The sequence below is a fragment of the Mustela lutreola genome, chromosome 6 (assembly GCF_030435805.1).
Source record: "Mustela lutreola isolate mMusLut2 chromosome 6, mMusLut2.pri, whole genome shotgun sequence".
Lineage (NCBI taxonomy): Eukaryota > Metazoa > Chordata > Mammalia > Carnivora > Mustelidae > Mustela > Mustela lutreola.
Window position 1 is genome coordinate 16,468,710 of NC_081295.1, and position 16,560 is coordinate 16,485,269.

Here is a 16,560-nt window from a genome sequence, read left to right on the forward strand (position 1 = left end):
TGAGTCAGCAAGTGAGGGGAAGTGTGCCTGTTTAGGCGCCTCCCACTGATTTTCCTCAGGCTTATGTGGGTAGATCTAGAGTTTCTACAGATGAGAAAGAGTCACTCTCCCCTTGGTGGCCTACGTCCAGGAGTCATTCGGGGTTGGTTTTTTTGTTTTTAGTTGAACTATAAAAAATATTATATTAGTTCCAGAAGCACAACATAATGACTCAACATCTATACATATTGTGGGTGTGGGATGATCACCACAACAAGCCTCATTAACATCTGTTACCTCACATAGTAACACGTTTCTTGGGATCAAAATTTTTTGTTTGTTTGTTTGAGGAAGGCTTTGAAAACTTCTTTGTAAAGATTTAATCTCAGTGATGTCCAAATACACAGTACAGTGTTATTAACTATAGTCACCGTGCTGTACAGCACATCCCAGGACTTATTTATTTTATGACTGAGGGTTTGTTATCTTTGACCCACTTCACCAGTTTCACCCATGCCTCACACCCTGCCTCCTCCAACTGCGCATCTATTCTGTGTATATGAGCTCAAAGTCTTTGCTATAAAGAGTTCTCCAGACCTGTCCATGAGCACAGTTGGAGGACATGTGTTTAGTTTCGTGTTTGGCATTTCCTGCTATGCCTGTTCTGTGAAAGACTGAGATGCTAAGTATCAGCCTGATAGACACAGGGGACATTTCAATGGCTATGTGGCCTCCTGCCGGGCAGAGGCATCCTGATCCTATCCCAACAGGGGAAGAGTTCCAGCCTCTCCTGCTGGAGGTGGGGGCTGTGCAAGGGTAGTCTTTATTCTGCCAGCTCAGCCCTACAGGGATGCCACTGCTGTCACCTCCATGGCAGAGGGGTGCCTGCTGCTCTTTTTCTTCTAGCCCCAACCTCTGCTTCTACTGTTTTCCCTTCACAGCTACTCTCTTGCTTTCCTACAATTTCTCCATCATATCTCAGCCCACACCTGGACCATCATGGTGTGAGATTCAAGGCCAGGTCAACAGAAACAAGTTTCTTTTCTATGACTGCGGGAGCAAGGAGGTCAAACCTGTTGGTTCTCTTGGGATGAAGCTGAAGGACACAGCATTTGTGGGACAGAGAGGGAGCCTCCAAAAGTCCTGGGAGAAGAGCTCAGAAAGAAATTCCTGGACATCAAAGCAGAGATTTTGATAAAGAGTGGTAAGTCTCATAGCCCAGGGCAGAAGGAGAACACTTTGGCAGGGCTGGGGAGTTATTGTGTTCTTGTAAAACTTCAAATTGGGTCCCATACATGTGGCCCAGAAGCCAGGGAAGACAAGGAAGCAAGAGCAGGACCAGGAGGGTGAAGGGGAGCTGAGGAGTGTGCAGCAGGTGGGGCAAAGGATTGCTCAAGACCAGAGGCTGACCTGTTTTCCCTGGTGGGGGCGGGGGCAGATTCTCTCACCATGCAGGGCAGCCTGATGTGTGAGCCTGGAGCCCACAGACCTCTTTGACCCCAAGAACGGAAAGTGGACAGGGCTCCCCCTGGAGGCAAACAGTTCAAGGGTATATTGGACAATGACTGGAGCTGACCAAGCTCCTTGCGCAGACATCAAACGGAGACTGTAAGAGCTGGCTCCAGCACGTATGCGAGCACTGGGATGAAATGCGGAGACCACAGGTAACTCAGAAGACTGGATGGAGTGCTGGTTCTCTTGAGATTACCTTGACCTACCCACAGTGTGGAATTGTGTGTGTGTGTGTGTATGTGTGTGTGTGTGTGTGTGTGTGTCTGAGGGAGAGAGAGAGATATTCATCCATCCATGGCAAATGTTCCTGGCAGAATAATGGCCACAGGAATGTTCTAGCATCCTTCCTTTCCCTTCCCACCTCCTGGAATTTTTTCCTCGCTGCATGTACCTTTGTACTCAGGCATTTCTTGGATTTCTTGCTGCCCCAAACAGGGGAGCATCAGTCTTTTCCAGAAATGGTGTTTTTACTGACCCTGTTCTTGAGAATCATTGTCTTTTCCATGCCACCTGGTGTATTGCTGGAAATCCTTCAGTGCCACCTGGACTGTCCCTTTCACCATCCTTGTCCTGCGTCACCGCCTGTCTGTCACAGCAGGAGCGACTGCTTACATTGCAAACCCTGCTTCCCCTTTTGGCTGGAGGAGCCCCTGGGGGACAGGGCGCATCCCTCCTCCCTCCCGACATCAGGACTGGTCACAGCAGCCACCACAAGGACAGTGATAGACACTGTTTGCCTGGTAGGATGCACCTGGGCCAGCAGGAGCTGAGGAAGCCTCCCCCAGTTTGGGGTCCCAACTGGGTCTCTGATTCTTGCAGTTTCATTTCAGCGCCACCAACAACGCAGCCAGATGTGGCCCAGACCATGAACATCTGGATAGTCATCTTGAACCCCGATGTCATCATCATCGTTGTCATCATAATTTGCATAATCATCAAAAATCGACACTCTGTGTGGAACTTCTTTAGAAGGACAGGTAGTGAGAGCAGTTTGAGAGGGAATGGAGGGGCAGATGGCCTGGTTTGAGCACAAGGAACAGTGAATTCCCAGCCTCACCCCTGCCCACTGTCTGAACCTTCTCACAGAGCAATGGGACCAGGTGAATGAGATCTCAAGATCTCATATCACATGTTGGCAACAGCTTGGACAAGCTCAGCCCTGAGCTCTGACATGACTTCACTCACTGTTAAGGCCACTGGAGAGGGGAGGGGCCCACACCACTACTTAAGGCCTGTTGCCTAAAGGGATTGACAGAAGTCGGGCCTGGCTCTGACCCTGTTCTCCATTGGAGAGAGTCAGTTTGGACCCAGGGTGGGTGGTTTGGGGACAGCAGGGACACACAGCATGGGACGTACTCCCCTTTGAGTATGAGCAACATGGTGGCTTATTGGGACATCTCAAGGAGAAGGGGATTCCATCCAGGCAGTTACAAGAACAGAGGCCAGTGTCTAATTCCAGGAAGAGGGAGTGGGAAGGCCTCTGCAGACAATCGCAAAGGACAGGACAGTAGGGCCATGTTCCCCCAGAATGTGGCTAGTGTCTTCTCATGTAAGGCATCAAGCCCCCAGTAAAGACTATGCATGATCGAACTAGAAGGAGGTCAGTTTTCCATGCAGTGGGAACCCTGACTGAGGCTGGTGCCATCCCTGGCAGCCAGCTTCCTGCATTCCTCAGATCCTGAGCCCCTGAGCAGCCCCAGCTTTGAGCAGAGCTGACCTGGGGGGATGGGCTAACTGAGCTCCCCTGTGAGCTCCCAGCTGAGCCGGACCAGGAATGGATGGGATGGGGGCAGGATCATCAGACGAAGAGCTCTGCGTGCTACTCGCCAGGAGGAAGAGAAAAGAAGGACCTTTGCCCACAGTGTTCCCTAAGATTAGAGGTGTCAAGTGCAGACCCTGTACTCTGTCAGATCCCCTAGCAGGGCCTTTAGGGCCGGCTATGAGAGGGAGCATCAGAATCTGAGTCACATGAGCACATTGTTTTCTTAATCTTTTTGGTCCTGATTCCAGACCATCGATAACAGGGCCTGAGACTGACTCAGTGATTTGATTCAGGAGGAAGGAGGTTCATAAAGGTGGCTGGACCCAGGGCTGGGGACATGGTTGGAAGGGAAATGCATGCCCCTGGGTGAGGGCTGGGCTCTGGGATGGAGAGTGCTGGTGAAGGGCAGCCCCGGGACAAGGGATACCCAGGATTCCTTCAGCCATGGAGACAAACACCTGTTCTTTTCTTAGGCTGCCAAGTCCACCAAGAATCTCCTGACAGTAGGACCAGCTTTGGACCAGCTGCCTTTGGATGAGATGCTGTTCATTTTCAATCCACCAGCACTTTCAAGCTTATAAATCCAGAAACTTCAGTCTGACCACGTGGTGCAGGACAAGGAACCCCCCGTGTCCCTTCTTGCATTTGGTGGCTCTCCTGTTCAGCACTTTCCTTGGCATATTCTATGTGATAGGTGATGGAATATTTGGTGCTAGGTGATGGAATTCTTGTGCTGAGATATTTAAATGTTTGACCTAGAAATCTCAATGGAGAAAATGGTTTCCATCTTGTCCTTTGGTTGTGCAATATCAGATTCTTCTCTGCATCATGACCATATCCTTGCAGACAGTACCAACAAAAAGATTGTTTAAAGCTGTAGAACCTCGGGCATTTTTTTCTATGTAGTGGGAAACAATCTCATTGAATTTTTTAAAAAATGACAAATTTGTGCTTGTTTTCTTCAATAGATTGTGACCATGTACATATACCTAAATAAACATACATCTATTATAAAACATTTCATTAATTTGAAATTTGTTTCCTTGATTATTGACTAGTTTTTCAAAGATTTTATTTATTTGAGAGAGAGAACACAAACAGGGGGAGGGGCAAAGGGAGAGGGAGAAGCAAACTCCGCACTGAGCAGGGAGTCAGTTCGGGGGCTCCATCCCAGAACCTTGAGATCCTGACCTGAGCTAAAAGCAGATGCTTAACTGGCTGAGCCACCCTGGCTCCCTGGAATTTTTTAAATTTTTCTTAAAAAATTTTATCTATGTATTTGAGAGAGAGAGAGCATGTGCTCTTGCCCGATTTGGGGAGGAGAGGCAGAGGGAGAGGGACAAGCAGGATCCCATCTGAGCAGGGAGACTAGCAGGAGGCTTGACCCCAGGACCCTGGGATCATGACCTGAGTTGAAGGCAGATGCTTAACCAGCAGAGCCACCCAGGCACACCTGGAATTTGTTATATATCCCATAAGAACTCGTGGAATTTTGCTCTTCCTCCACTCTATGGGGTAAATATATGTGGTGATTCTGTCAGATTTCTTATGGAAATAAAGACTTTAAGGGTCACTCAAAAATCTACTTTCAAACTGTTATCTGTCAGTCTCAAACATGATCCTGACAGGCCAAATATAAACAAATATTCTGGGAAGATGGAATTGAGAATCTTTCCGGATCCTCCAGATCTGCTACCTACAACACTAACTTTCCTGTCATCCTCATTCAGAGCACAGTGAGTCTTCAGAGCACAGTGAGTCTTCACAGCATAAACAGATCTGCTTCTAAAAGTTATTTATTCCCTCATGAACAAAAGGTTCATGTCCAGAATACACCAAAAGCTCCAACAAATGTATAAGAATAAGTCTTATTCTCCTAAGATTTGGGCAAATGCTTAGAACAAGTCATAGACTGTACAGATTTTATTCATGTACATTTGAAAGAGAGATAACAAGAGCAAGCACATGTCAGGAGAAGGGCAGAGGGCAAACCAGGCTCCCCACTTAACAGGGACCCCGATGTGGGTCTCAATTCCAGGATCCCAGGACCATGACCTGAGCCAAAGGCAGATGCTTAATGGACTGAGCCACGCAGAGACACACCCCCTTTTTATAAAGGATTTATTCATTTATTTTGACTATTAATAAGCCTATTAAATCATTAAACACATCCCAAGTAATCAAGATAACATGAAGAACAATGGGCTTGCCTTATATATGCATCAAACTGACAGCATTTTAAAGGTATCTATGGAAAGGGGTGGACTGGAAATGGAATAACAGAAGCTCTCCTATGTGTTCGTAGGAGTATAAGTGAAACCAGCATGGATACAAGTAAGGTGTCAGAACTAGAGTTCAGAGGAATGATTATAAGGATGCTAACTGGGCTTGAAAAAAGCAGAGAAGACACTAGAGAATCCCTTTCTGGATTAATAAAAGAACTAAAATCTAATCATATTGAAATTTTTAAAAGGCTATTAATGAGGAGCAATCAAAGATGGAGGATCTACTGTAAGGACAAATGTGGCAAAAGAGACAATTAGCAACATTGAAGACAAAATGATGGAGAAAAAGAAAGCTAAGAAAAAGAGAGATAAACAACTATTGCATCATGAGGGGAGGATTTGAGAGATAAGTGATACCATAAAGCAAAATAATATTAGAATAATTGGGATCCCAGAAGAAGAGAAGAGAGAGAGAGAGGCAGAAGGTATATTGGAGGAAATTAGAGTGGACAACTTCCCTAATCTGGGGAAGGAAACAGCCATTCAAGTCCGGAAGGCACAGAGAACACCCCTCAAAATCAATAAAAATAGATCAACACCTCGACATATAATACTGAAACGTGCAAATCTCAGAGACCAACAGAAAATCCTGAAAGCAACTCAGGACAAGAGGTCCCTAATGTACAGTAGAAACATTAGACTGATAGCCGACCTAGCCACAGAGACCTGGCAGGCCAGAATGGACAGGCAAGAAATATTCGGGGTAGTAAATGAGAAAAGTATACAGCCAAGCATACTTTACCCAGGAAGACCGTCATTTGAAATAGATGGAGAGATGAAAAGCTTCCAAAAAAAAGAGAAACTAAGGGATTTTGTGATCACTAAACCAGCCCTGCAAAAAAATTAAAAGGGATTTTTAAGCAAAGAGAGAGCCCCAAAATAGCATAGACCATAAGGGAAAAGAGACAATATACAAAAATGGTGACTTATAGGTAATACAATGGCACTAAACTTGTAACTTTCCATAGTTACTCTGAATGTAAATGAGCTAAATGCCCCAAACAAAAGACACAGGGTATCAAAGATCCATCGATATGCGGTCTACAAGAGACTCATTTTACAACCAAAGACACTTCCAGATTGAAAGTGAGGGTGTGGAGAATTACCTATTATGATAATGGACATCAGAAGAAAGCTGGGGTAGCAATCCTTATATCAGACAAATTCGATTTTGAACCAAAGACTGCAATAAGAGATGAGGAAAGGGATGCCTTGGCGCAGTCAGTTAAGAATCTTCCTTCAGCTTGGGTCATGATCCTGAGGCCCTGGAATCGAGTCTTCTTACAGTGAGACTGTTTCGTGCTCTTTCTCTCATTCTCTTTAACAAATAAATAAAGTCATTTGCATATATCTTCTCCCATTCTGTGGGTTGCCTCTTTGTTTTGTTGACTGTTTCCTTTGCTGTGCAGAAGCTTTTGATCTTGATGAAGTACCAAAAGTTCATTTTTGCTTTTGTTTCCTTTGCCTTGGAGACATATCTTGAAAGAAGTTGCTGTGGCTGATATCGAAGAGGTTACTGCCTATATTCTCCTCTAGGAGTCTGGTGGATTCCTGTCTCACATTAAGGTCTTTTATCCACTTTGAGTTTATCTTTGTGTATGGTGTAAGAGAATGGTTGAGTTTCATTCTTCTACATATAGCTGTCCAGTCTTCCCAGCACGATTTATTGAAGAGACTATCTTTTTTCCACTGTACAATTTTTCCTGTTTTCTCAAAAATTATAGGCCATAGAGTTGAGGATTCATATCTGGGCTCTCTATTCTGTTCCACTGGTCTATGTGTCTGTTTTTATGCCAGTACCATGCTGTCTTAGCACGATTTATTGAAGAGACTATCTTTTTTCCACTGTACAATTTTTCCTGTTTTCTCAAAAATTATAGGCCATAGAGTTGAGGATTCATATCTGGGCTCTCTATTCTGTTCCACTGGTCTATGTGTCTGTTTTTATGCCAGTACCATGCTGTCTTAGCACGATTTATTGAAGAGACTATCTTTTTTCCACTTTACAATTTTTCCTGTTTTCTCAAAAATTATAGGCCATAGAGTTGAGGATTCATATCTGGGCTCTCTATTCTGTTCCACTGGTCTATGTGTCTGTTTTTATGCCAGTACCATACTGTCTTGGTGATCACAGCTTTGTAGTAAAGCTTGAAATCAGATTACATGATGCCACCAGTTTTATTTTTGCTTTTCAACATTTCCTTAGTGATTCGGGGTCTCTTCTGATTCCATAAAAATTTTAGAATTATTTGCTCCAGCTCTCTGAAAAATACCGGTGAAATTTTGACTGGAATGGCATTAAAAGCATAGATTGCTCTAGGCAGTATAGATACTAAAAACAAAATCTTAAAAAAAGAGAGATGAGGAAGAACACTGTATCATACTTAAATGGTCTGTCCAACAAGATGATCTATCAATTATAAATATATATGCCCTAACATGACAGCAACCAATTATATATACCAATTAATAACAAAATTAAAGAAATGCATTGACAATAATACAACAATAGTAGGGAATTTCAACGCCCCACTCACAGCAATGGACAGAAATACATTAGAGAGGGCACAGATTGCATGGAGCACTGGGTGTAATGCAAAAACAATGAATACTGTTATGCTGAAAAAAATAAATAAATATAATGGTAAGAGCATATTAGGAGCAGCTATATAAATAAGGCAATCTGGAAGAAACTGATGCATTCTTAGAGATGTATAAACTACCAAAACTGAAACAGGAAAAAATAGAAAACCTGAACAGACCAATAACCAGCAAGGAAATTGAAGAGAATTGAATTGAAGGAATTGAAGAGAGATTGAAAAATCTCCCAAAAGAGTCCAGGGCCTAAGACTTCCCAGGTAAATTTCTACCAAATATTTCAAAATAAGTTAATACTTATTTTCTCAAACTGTTTCAAAAACTGGAAATGGAAGGAATACTTCCAAACTCATTCTATGAAGTCAGCACTACCTCAATACCTCAAAAAACCTGACAAAGACCCTACTACAAAAGAGAATTACAGACCAATATCCCTGATGAACATGGATGCATGGATTCTCAACAAAATCCTGGCAAATCAAATCCATTGAAAGAACCATTCACCATGATCAAGGGGGATTTATTCCTGGGCTGCAAGGGTGGTTCAATACTCACAAATCAATCAACGTGATATACCATATTAATAAAAGAAAGGTAAAAACCATATCATTCTCTCAGTAGACACAGAACAAGCATTTGAGAAAGTGCAACATCTGTCTTGATAGAAACCCTCAACAAAGTAGAAATCGAAGGCAGCAATACTGCAACATCATAGAGGCCACATACAAAAGACCTACAGTTAATATCATCCTCAATGGGAAACAAACCTGACAGGTTTTCCTTTATGGTCAGGAACAAGGCAGGGATGTCTACTCTCATCATTATTATTCAACATAGTACTGAAAGCCCTAGTCACAGTAATCAGACAACAAAAAGAAATAAAAGGCATCCAAATTGGCAAGGAAGAATTCAAACTTTCACTCTTCACAGACAACATGATACTCTATGTAGAAAACCCAAAGACTCCACCAAAAAATTGCAAGAACTGATACACAAATTCAGTAAAGTCACAGGATACAAAAATCAACATACAGGAATCTGTTGCATTTCTTTACACTAATAATGAAGCAGCAGAAATAGAAATAAAGAAAACAATCCCATTTACAATTGCGCCTAAAATAAGGAGAGACCTAGGAATTTGTGGTGCATAATAATCCTAACCAGAGAGGGAAAAGCTTTTCACCCTAAAAACTATGGAACACTTAAGAAAGAAATTGAAGATGATGCAGAGAAATGGGAAGGCATTCCATGCTCATGGTTTGGAAGAATAAATATTGTTAAAATGTCTATACTACCAAAGCAATCTACACATTTAATGCAATCCTTATCAAAATACCACCAGTATTTTTCATAGAACTAAAACAATCCTAAAATTTGTATGGAACCAGAAATGATCCTGAATAGCCAGAAGAATCTTGAGAAAGAAAAGCAAAGCTGGAGGCATTACAATTTTGGACTTTAAGTAATATTACAAAGCTTTAGTGATCAAAACAGTATGATACTAGCACAAAAACAGATACACAAATTGATGCAACAGAATAGAAAACCCAGAAGTAAACCCCCAAACTACACGGTCAATAAATCTTCAACAAAGCAGGAAGGAATATCCAGTGGAAAAAAGACAGTCTCTTCAACCAATGGTGTTGGGGAAACAGGAGAGCAACATGTAAAGGAATGAAACTGGACACTTCCTTATATCATACACAAAAGTAAATTCAAAATGGGTGAAAAACCTAAATGTGAGACAGGAATCAATCTGAGTCCTAGAGGAGAATACAGGCAGCAACCTCTGATATCACCATAGTAATTTCTTCTATACATGTCTCTGGAGACAAGGGAAACAAAAGCAAAAATGAACAATTGGGACTACCTCAAGATAAAAAGCATCTGTCAGTGAAGGAAAGAATCAATAAAACTAAAAGTCAACCCACAGAATGGGAGAAGATATTTGCAAATGACATGTGATAAAGGGTTAGTATCCAAAATCCATAAGGAACTTATAAAATTCAATGGCCAAAACCCAAATAATCCAGATAAGAAATAGGCAGAAGACATGAATAGATATTTTTCCAAAGAAAATATTCAGATGGCTAACAGACACATGAAAAGATGCTAGACATCACTCACCGCAAGGAAATACAAATCAAAACTAAAATGAGATATCACCTCCTCCTTTCAGAATGGCTAAAATTAACAACATAGGAAATGACAGGTGTTGGTGAGGATTTGAGAAAGAGGAACCCTCATGCACTGTTGGTGGGAATGCAAGCCAGTGCAGCCTCTATAGAAGAAAGTACGCAGGTTCCTCAAAAAATTTTAAAAAGAGCTATCCTACAATCCAGCAATTTCACTACTAGGTATTTACCCAAAGGATACAAAAATAATGATTTGAAGGGACACATGCACCCCAAATGTTTGTAGCAGGACTATGGACAATAGCCAAATTATGGAGAGAGAGCAAATGTCCAACAACAGATGAATGGATAAAGAAGTTGTGGTGTATACACACAATGGACTATTATTAAACCATTAAAAAAGTGAAATCTTGGAACACCTGGAGGACACAGTCAGTTAAGCATCGACTCTTGGTTTCAGCTCAGGTGGTAATCTTAATGCCCTGACCTCAGGATTGTGAGATCAAGCCCTACACTGGGATCCACACCTGGCACAGAATTTGCTTGAGACTCTCTCTTCTCTCCCTCCTGCTCTCACTGTTTCTCTCTCTAAAATAAATAAATAAATAAATAAATAAATAAATAAATAAATAAATCTTTAAAAAAAAAAAAAAGAATGAAATCTTGCCATTTACAAGGACATGGATAGAGCCAGTGCATGATGCTTAGCAAGAAATAAGTCAGAGAAGGACAAATACTGTATGATTTCACTACTGCATGGAATTTAAGAAGTGAAACAGATGAACATAGTGGGGGAAAGAGCCAAACCATTAAACAGCCTTTTAACTATACAGAACAAACAAAATGAGGGTTGCTGAAGGGCAGGTGGTTAGGGGATGGGCACAAAGGGTGATGGGAATTAAAGAGGGCATGTACTGTGATGATCACTGGGTCTTGAATGTACGTGATAAATCTCTCAATTCTACTCCTGAAAATGATATTACACTATATGTTAACTAAGAGGAATTTAAACAAAAACTTGAAACAAAAATACATAAAAATGAAATAGATTATATTTACAACATCTTCCTTTAGTAACTTATTCTGTAGTGGATACTTTACATAAACATCTTATTTTTGAAAGGTCAAGTGATTTCAGAATCTTGCATTATAACCCAGTAGAAATTCAGTCTCCCTCCATGTTATGGAGTAAATAAAACCAGTGATTCTGCTGATTTTGAGTGGAAACAGAATTTAAAGATCATTCAGACATCAACTGTGAAGCAGTCAACCTGATCCTGAGAGTCGGCACACAAACAACTATACCAGGAAGGAGAATCTTTCTCATTTCCCCTGAACCTCCACCTCCAGCCCTCACTCTCCTGTCATCCCTACCCACTGACTCATCTCCTTCAGGGCACAGTGAGCCTTCACAGAAGAAATATCTCCTTCTAAAAGGTGCCTTATTCCCCCATGTACAAGGGATCGTATTCAGAGGATAGAATCACCTCCTGCAAATAAATTGGGACAGGTCTGGTTCTCCAAAGAAGCAGGGAAAATGATATGAGGAGTTAATACATGGCAAATAACCCTATGAAAAGACTGAAAATCTCACAATAATCAAGAAAACTCTAATTGGAAGGACACTAAGAATGGGTGAAGGTGGTCACAAGGTACAAACTTTCAGCTACGAGATTAATAAATTCTGGGGATTAACGTTATAGCATGGTGACAACAGTTAATACTACTGAATTGTATATTTGAAAGTTGCTAAGACACTAGATCTTAAAATTTCTTGTTTCAAGAAAAAAACTCTAACTATTAAGGTGATGGATGTTTACTAAACTTAATGTGGTGACCATTTCAAGGTATTTATAATTATTATGTTGTGCACCTAAAATGAATACAATATTACATCCCAAATCTGTGTGTGTATTTGTGTATGTGAGTGTGCATTTAAAAACTGAAGGAGAGGGGTGCCTGAGCAGTTCAGTCAGTTAAGCATCTACCTTCAGCTCAGGTCATGATCCCGGGGTCTTGGGACTGAGCCCCATGTCAGGCTCCCTATTCAGTGGGGAGTCTACTTCTCTCTCTCCCTCTCTCTCCTGGCTCGTGGTCTCACTCTCACTCTTTCTCTATCTCAAATAAATAAATAAAATCCTTAAAAATAAAATAAAACAAAAACTGAAGGAGAGAGAAAGAAAAAGACAATGAGATACTTTCACCCACTTGTAACAGTGGCAAATATTTTTAAGCCCATCAACACCTATCAACGCCCAAGAAATGGAATGACAGGAAGTTCCTTGCATTATGGGATCAAATCAACCTTTAAAATAGAATTTCACACTATCTGGAAAAGTGGAAGATGTGCTCGCCCGACCACACTACAATCCCCATATTAGAACCCATCTGGGTAGTAATTTCCAAACAGCAGGTAGATGTAGCGTGCTTCCTGTAGTGCTGTTTCTCACAGCAAAAAATATAGTAGCCACCTAAATACCAAAACAGGAGCATATATTTAAAATACTGGTGGAAGACTTCTGTTTCTCTCCACGAGACTCGATCCTTTGAGCCACTGTCAAAAATCAACAACCAATAGCCTTTGAGACAAAATTTTAAATCTTTCAAATGTTCCAATGGGGACTTCTGAGTAACATACAGTAGAATTGGTCACAGAATACAAATCTCTCCACATACCCATACAAATTAAACTCATCAACAAAAGCAGGCAAAGAAAACACTCTATACCCCCACCTTCCACACAAGGAGGAAGCTGAAAATACTGAGATATGACAGACCCTTTAGCTATGAGGGACAATATTTGTGACAGTTGGATGGGGTCTGTGGGGGGGAGAGTAGGACTGTAGTGATGTGAGATCTGTTTTGGTGATTTTTTGTTGGTCCAGGAAAGTATTTTCCTTGTTTGTAAGAAACATGCACTAAAGTACTTGGCAGTGAATGGGACATCAGGGTGACAGCTTCTCAATCTTTCCAAACCCTTCCAAATCCTTCCAACTTCATGAGATCTTTGGAGATAGATTGTGTCTCTCTATCACATTCCTATTATAGGATGAACACATGCTATAGCTAATTCATTCTGTGAAATACCAGGAGGAGAAGGAACTGAGGGAAGGTTCTTCTTGAGATTTAGGGCTCACTTCCCTGGACAAGCAGGCATGGCCAGACATTCCTGACTCCACAGGTTCCACCTCATGTTCATGCATTCATCATTGTGACCATTTCAGTCACCCACAAAGGGGAAACCTAATCACAACCTTATCTTTGATGACAATAGTGGCTTCTGGCTGTTGTGACCTTAACCCGATACAAAGACTGAGAAGATCCCACACATCCCCAACCTGCCTCCATCCACTGAGCCCTTAATTCACTTGGGATGAGGCAAAGAGACACTCCACACATTCACATAGCACATGCTGTCATTAAATCCTCACCATCCAAAGGCTGTGGACAACTGGAGGAGGCCTGTGCCAGACACAGGGCCCATCTCTATTTGAGGACATGGAAGGAGGATAGCAGGAAACTCCAAATAGGCATCTATTCACGCATTTAAAGGGTTCTGGCCTGATTGTCTATAGTCTCTCTCCAGCAAGTGCATACTCTGGAAGACTCGGAGGATTAAAAAAAAAAAAAAAAACGTAAGGGATAGGAGTTCTCAGGCCCAGGGTGAGATGAGAGCTTAGTAGTTGCAGGTAATCTGTCTAAGAAGGAAGCCCCAGGCATAGACCTGGAAATGGGTGGGAGCTCGGGTCTGTCTCTGGGAGGAGGGAACCTGGAAGGGCCTGACAGTGCCACTGGGAGAATGGGGGTTGACCAACTGGAGGAACCCCTGGGACCAGGATTAAAACCTCCATTGGAGGTGGCTCAGTCTGTTAAGTGTCCAACTATTAGTTTTGACTCAGGTCATGATCTCATAGGTTGTGAGATCAAGTCCCATGTGGGGCTCCACGCTCAGTGGGAAGTCTGCTTGAAGATTCTCTCCACCTGCCCCTCGCCCCACTCAGGCATGCTCTCAGGCCTTCTCTCTCTCTAAAATAAATAGAAACAGACAGTTGAATATCTAGAAGAAGTTGCAACTACTTTTGCCAAACGACTAGCTGATAAGAAAATCTCTCCAAAAACACACAAGAGGTTGGTACAAAAAGTACCATCACAAGCCATGAGCATTCCATTTGTCAGGCAACAGATTTACAAAAGAAAGATGAAAAGGTAGAAAAGCAAACCAAAGTTCTTTATCCTGCATATCTAAAGATAACCTGTCAGGTAAAGAATAGAACCGAGCAAGGGAAGGACACCGACTATCTCTGAATCTCAGAAATTTGGAGAACTTGCAAAGACCAAAGAATCAAAGGTCTTGATGGGACTTTACCACGGTCAGGGCCTGTGCAAGAAGAATCAACATGGAGCACCACAGAAGGAGGTTAAGCATCAAGCCATTCTTGGTGCAGGGCTGATGGGAGCCTGCATGGCCCAAATCCCCAAGGGTTGGGGCCTAAAGACTGTATCTAATTATGCTTCACTAGGTGGGCTGGGCTGAAGACAGCAACAAGGGTTCAAAGGACTGAAGGATAAAGTGAAGAAGAAAACCCTAACATCATCTCAAGGGGACTCCATTCAACAACTGACCAGGCAGCTCAATTCCTAGACCTTTGAAAAGGCCAGTTGAAGGCCAAAGGTGATCAAAGCTGGTTTTGAGGACCTTGGTCTTAAGCACAGATGCTAAAGGAAGTAGAAAGGATGATTCCAGATAACACATCATCTCTCCCAATCAGTGAAGTTGCCACTGTCAGACAAAGACCTGAGCAGGTGTTTGGCAGACATTACTTCTCTCCTGTGGACAAGATGCAGCTCCTGGAGATGATCACAACCCCCCTCCCCCACAAAATCTAAGGACACAATGCTTCTACTGTAGCACTCCTTCCAAGCAGGGCAAGGTCACCATTGTGATTAAGGATGGACCTGGCTTCTGGACCAACAAGTGTCTCATACCCATGATGTCTGCAGTCATCAGTATTCTCCACAAAGGAGATGACTCTAAGAAGTTGGATTCCCTTACCGGGAGCTTTGGCTTTCCCATGGAAGTTGCCACAGTGGTGGGATGAAGTTGGCATGGATGTAGCCAACTTCATAGAAGAGGTAGGCAAAGCTTTTAGGGAGAGGGTTGAAGGCAGAAGCCCAGAGCTTCTGAAGCATATGGCATCCCAGGGCTTCTGAGGTCATATGTCTGGAAGGGCTTTCACATCTACCAGGAAAAGTGTAAAAAATCAATTTGAATTCTGAGTTGGATAGTATTTTGGTAAGCCTGAATCTGTCTCCTATCTCTGACGGTTCCTCTGACCATGACATCTGATACTGCCTGGTAACCAGACTCATGAATGAGGCCATCAAGCCTTCGCAGAAGAGATACTGGCCACCAGCAGAGGGATATTTGAGAACAGTCTTTGGTCCTAGAGGCACCCTCACCAGGCCCCTCCTTGGAGGGTCCTGCTTCCACTCTGTGCATCTGTGGGGAGCTCAGAACATGGACCAGCTCAGGAAGTACAAGGCTGCCTACAGAAAACAGCTTACCCCAAAGCAGCTGCTAAGTGGTTTAATAAATGCTACCAGCCCTAATAAAACGTTTTACTAGTGAACAGGCACTCACACCCTGCTCTTTGGCTTACTAACTCCGACAAGATGTCATCTACATTTATCAGAGTAACCAGTGGGAAAACGAACTCTGGCACTGGCCATGCACCTTGATTAAAGTGCCTTCAGCTGTAACTCTCTCCCTCCCGGTAAAGTCAGGAAGACAGTGTAAGAGGATTATACTGAATTTCCCTATTATACAGCCCCCAACCCACAAGAAGTTCACTACTGCCAAGATTGGTAATTCCTGTTACAAATCCCAGGAATGTGAGGTGGCCACTGTGAAGGTTTCCTGAGCCACACGATACTGCTCTGAATGAGACCTGGACACTGTTACCTGCTCCCTGCTCTCACGTCCCCCACCATTCACTCCTTCAACAAAAGGGCCATGATGATCCTTCGGTTCTCCAGGGATGATGTCACTTGATTACTTATACCACATGAATGTCTGGGTGGTTTCTGCCTTTCTGCATATACTCACCCTAGTAAATGGCCATGTAGCTCTTGGAAAAGGCCAGCAAGAATCATTGCATTTGTTGTGCACTTGAAGACTTCCTCCTCACTGGAACCTGGCCTCTCTTTCTGGATCCGGGTCCCAGATCAGAGAAGTGGCTCAGGTCTGGAACCCAGGCAAAGGATTCAGACTTTCAGTTGGGTAGCTGCT

General features: G+C 42.7%; 1 pseudogene; it reads left to right on the forward strand.

Annotated features, from left to right (window-relative positions):
* The first annotated feature begins 14,070 nt into the window (after positions 1-14,070).
* Positions 14,071-15,897, forward strand: LOC131833091 (trifunctional enzyme subunit alpha, mitochondrial-like; annotated as a pseudogene).
* Positions 15,898-16,560: the final 663 nt, after the last annotated feature.